We start from the raw sequence: 5,000 nt of genomic DNA, 5'->3' as shown, positions 1-5,000 counted from the left end.
AATTTTCCACACCCTACTAATTATTTCTGTTAATTTAGTTCGATGCTTTTATCTGAACATCTTTTTGAAATAATGAATCCATTAGTAAGTAGCTTAGCAGATCCTGATACAATGAGTGACATTGATTGATAAATAAATTAGTGAGCTGCTTAGTCGTGTTTTCATTTTTGTGGATTTTGATGGAAGGTTAATCCAGACGTAAGGCTAACCATATGTGAGACCTTTTTTTTCCTGATACCTTACATTAAAGACGGAGTTTCCTGTTTTTCTAGATATTTTATAAAGAATTGATTCAACCAAAGATTGAAAGATTGAAAATTCGGACTGTAACGATCAATATTATTTCGTATAGCTAAGGGAAATCATCTTTTACCACCATTAAAAAAAAGAAACCTGTACATTCAATATTTTTTTACCAATATTATGCAAAGTTACACCTGCAAATGTAACGTGATTTTTATGAATTAACGGCATCATGCATATTTTGGATGGAGGCGACAATGTAAAACGCTTTTGTTGAATTATTGATTGGTTCCATTGATAGAATTTACTGTGTCGATGGAAAGTGATTGTAGCCTGTTTTGGGACTGCAGAATACATACAGGTAATTGTTGGGCTCAAGTTTAGTGCAAACAGGCAACGGATCAATATTTCCGCATCTGTACGTTTGTTCTGGCTGCAATAATAATGCAAACAAATCAGTCTTCTCATCTATGTTATCTAAAGCGTTACGTAAATTTAGCCCCGAATTTGGTGATGATGAAATGGAGGGCACTGGAATTACTGGCAGCTAATGTAAATATGCAAGTAATGTAAATATTCTGATGGTTTATTAGACGGGTCATAAAATAAAAAAATTGTATTTTTTTTTTAAGCAACGTAGAAACATATTGCCCAAATTTTTACATTGCTCGAGTTTCATACAGATTCCAAACTTTGCAATACCATTCTTGATAAGCAGTCATATGCATTTATGTAACCTTTTAAATAACTGCAGCTGATCTCTGGTCTTTAAAATTTGCTTGGTAAATCATATCTAACCTGTAATATTACCTTTTCCCACGCCTTGACTTTATCAACAGAATTCACGCAACCAAGCTTCTTTTAAACAAACATCTCCAACTAGTCCCTGTCACTCCATCTTTATCCAAATTTACGTTTCATCATTACCTAACATATAGTTATGCATATTCCCTCATTGCACTTTTAGTCTACAAATATCTATTTCCTTCTTCGAGAAATGGTACTAGCAAATCATCTTCCTAACCCAGGTGTATAAGTTTCTGCCTTCTGATTTACAGGACGGCTTTTATTGTTGCCAGCTGTGCTCCTTTTTATCAATCATTCTGTCTTGCTCTCATCATATTTAGTTTTAGTTTTCTGAAAAGAAACTGTGTCAGCTTGGTCTGGTCCATACCGTCCGTACCTTTTTTGTCCGCCTCAGATCTTAAAAAGCTACTGAGGCTAGAGGGCTGCAAAATGGTATGCTGATTATCCACTCTCCAATGATCAAACATACAAAATTATAGCTTTCTAGCCTTTGCAGTTTTGATTTTATTTGAGCTTAAAGTTAGCTGCGATCGTGCCTCTGACAACTCGCCGTCCTCCGGCGCAATGTTTACTATTGTATAGTTCATTATCAAGACATCTCCCTTGGTGTTATCACGGTTAATTTGTATGGCGCAGCAGGGAAAGAGCATCCACCATGATGAAGCAATATGCAACAGACTGACGTATGATAAATACTTAGATGTGGATATGAAAGCCCTTAAGATGCTGGTGGGTAGCTGCATATCAATTTGGCACGAAAATCAGCTAACAAGGGTAGGATACGCTGCTGGAAAATATCATATACAGAAATATGGAATCAAACACTGTCGAGAACTTCAAATACCTTGGCCTGGTAAAAAAAAACCACATAAACTGAAATAGAATAGGGACCTTGAATTGCAGTGAAATTGAAATAGAATAGGGACTTAAATTTGCTGTGAAACAAATAGAATAGAGACTTGAATTTGCAGTGAAACTGAAATAGAATAGGGAATTAAATTTGCAGTGAAACTGAAATAGAAGAGAGACTTAAATTTGCAATAAAACTGAAATAGAAGAGGGAATTAAATTTGCAGTGAAACTGAAATAGAAGAGAGACTTAAATTTGCAATAAAACTGAAATAGAAGAGGGAAGGGAATTAAATTTGCAGTGAAAACTGAAATAGAAGAGAGACTTAAATTTGCAATAAAAACTGAAATAGAAGAGGGACTTAAATTTGCAGTGAAACTGAAATAGAAGAGGAACTTAAATTTGCAGTGAAACTGTAATAGAAGAGGGACTTAAATTTGAAATAGAATAGAGACTTAAATTTGAGAGAGAAAATGAAATAGAAAGAGGACTTAAACTTGTATGTGAATCTGAAATAGAATAGAGACTTAAATTTTGCAGTGAAACTGAAGTAAAATAGGGACTTGAACTTGCAGTGAAACTGAAATAAAAGAGAGACTTAAATTTGCATTGAAACTGAAATAGAGGAGGGACTTAGATTTCCTGTGAAATATATGTAGAAAATTTGATTTGTCTTAAAAAAATTTTTGTTCTACATTTTCATCAAGAAAACAAAATGAAAATACAACCAATTCTGAGGCAAAAGAATGAGAGAAAAGACTTGTGATTGAAATTTCAAGAAGGGTCTGTCAGCCTGCATTTGGCAATACTGAGATGAGAGTTTCAAAGGATTGCATCCCCTGAGCGTGACGACTCAGGAGAGCAGGATGAAGGATATCTGGTGAGTCGAGTATCAAGATTTGGGTCAAGGAGTGAATTGGGAACTACAGAAGTAGAACAGAAAGCAGACTTTATAGTTGATAATGTTGAACATCAAGAAAACTGAAATACGGAAGGTAACTAATCCGATGTAACTGATGGTTAACTCAGTAAACCTTATTTAGTGCAGGTTTGATTTTATGAAATTCAGGCTGTCGAACCAATCTCTTGAGGAACTTTCTACCATTCAGGGCTTAAGACAGCGAAAAGAGGGAGTTGGAGTGGTTGAACAGCAAGAAACAGAGAACTAGAAATTAAAGAAGAAATGGAAAGGTATAAAGATGAAACTGGAAGGAAAATGGGTTTCGCCAAGAAGTAATGTTTAAAGAGGTTGGACAGCAAGATTGAAGAAAGGAAGCTAGAATGGCAGAGTTCTGTTAAAAAAAAGTCAAAAGAGGTTGGACAGCAAGATTGAAGGAAGGAAGCTAGAATGGCAGAGTTCTGTTTAATAAAACGTTAAAGAGGTTGGACAGCAAGATTGAGGAAAGGCAGCTAGAATGGCAGAGTTCTGTTTAAAGAAAAATAGTTAAAGATGTTGGACAGCAAGATTGAAGAAAGGAAGCTAGAATGGCAGAGTTCTGTTAAAAAAAGCTAAAGAGGTTGGACAGCAAGATTAAAGAAAGGAAGCTAGAACGGCAGTTTTGTTTAAAAAAAATAGTTAAAGATGTTGGACAGCAAGATTAAAGAAAGGAAGCTAGAATGGCAGAGTTTTGTTAAAAAAAATAGTTAAAGAGGTTGGACAGCAAGATTGAAAAAAGAAAGCTAGAATGGCCGAGTTCTGTTAAAAAAAATAGTTAAAGATGTTGGATAGCAAGATTGAAAAAAAGAAACTAGAATGGCAGAGTTCTGTAAAAAATTAATAGTTAAAGAGGTTGGACAGCAAGATTGAAAAAAGAAAGCTAGAATAGAATGGCCGAGTTCTGTTAAAAAAAATAGTTAAAGAGGTTGGACAGCAAGATTGAAAAAAGGAAACTAGAATGGCAGAGTTCTGTTAAAAGAAATAGTTACAAAGGTTGGACAGCAAGATTGAAGAAAGGAAGCTAGAATGGCAGTTCTGTTAAAAAAAAAAAATAGTTAAAGAGGTTGGACAGCAAGATTGAAGAAAGGAAGCTAGAATGGCAGTTCTGTTAAAAAAAATTAGTTAAAGAGGTTGGACACCAAGATTGAAGAAAGGAAACTAGAATGGCAGAGTTTTGTTAAAAAAAATAGTTAAAGAGGTTGGACAGCAAGATTGAAGAAAGAAAGCTAGAATGGCCGAGTTCTGTTAAAAAAAATAGTTAAAGAGGTTGGACAGCAAGATTGAAGAAAGGAAACTAGAATGGCAGAGTTCTGTTAAAAAAAATAGTTTAAGAGGTTGGACAGCAAGATTGAAGAAAGGAAACCTTAGAATGGCAGAGTTCTGTTGAAAAAATTAGTTAAAGAGGTTGGACAGCAGATTGAAGAAAGGAAGCTAGAATGTTAGAGTTCTGTTCAGAAAAATAGTTAAAGAGGGTGGACAGCAAGATTAAGGAAAGGTAGCTGAATGGCAGTTCTGTTTAAAAAAATAGTTAAAGAGGTTGGACAGCAAGATTGAAGAAAGGAAGCTAGAATAGCAGTTCTATTTAAAAAAAATAGTTAAAGAGGTTGGATAGCAAGATTGAAGAAAGGAAACTAGAATGGCAAAGTTCTGTTAAAAAAATAGTTAAAGAGGTTGTATACCAAGGGAAACTAGAAATGGCAGAGTTCTGTTAAAAAAAATATAGTAAAGAGGTTGGACAGCAAGATTGAAGAAAGGAAGCTAGGAATATAGCAATAGTTCCTATTTAAAAAAAATAGTTAAAGAGGTTGGATAGCAACGATTGAAGAAAGGAAACTAGAATGGCAAAGTTCTGTTAAAAAAATAGTTAAAGAGGTTGTATACCAAGGGGAAACTAGAATGGCAGAGTTCTGTTAAAAAAATAGTTAAAGAGGTTGGACAGCAAGATTGAAGAAAGGAAGCTAGAATGGCAGTTCTGTTTAAAAAAAAATGGTTAAAGAGGTTCGGTTGTGACAAGCAAGATTGAAGGGCGAAGGAAGCTAGAAATGAAAACAGAAGTTCTGTTAAATAAAAAAATGTATCAGAGACCCTTACATGTTGGAGTTAACGATGGTTGCAATCATTAGTTATTGAAAAGGTTTATAGGTCGAAATCTATGTGTGGATC

At 34.6% G+C, this 5,000-nt stretch overlaps 1 pseudogene; it reads right to left on the bottom strand.

The window, feature by feature from the left end:
* The window catches only part of LOC135209326 (neuronal acetylcholine receptor subunit alpha-10-like), a 42,203-nt pseudogene that overhangs the window by 10,874 nt on the left and 26,329 nt on the right, over window positions 1-5,000 (bottom strand).

This window comes from Macrobrachium nipponense, chromosome 37 (assembly GCF_015104395.2).
Source record: "Macrobrachium nipponense isolate FS-2020 chromosome 37, ASM1510439v2, whole genome shotgun sequence".
Classification (NCBI taxonomy): Eukaryota; Metazoa; Arthropoda; class Malacostraca; order Decapoda; family Palaemonidae; genus Macrobrachium; species Macrobrachium nipponense.
This window is presented reverse-complemented; position numbering and strand designations above follow the sequence as displayed.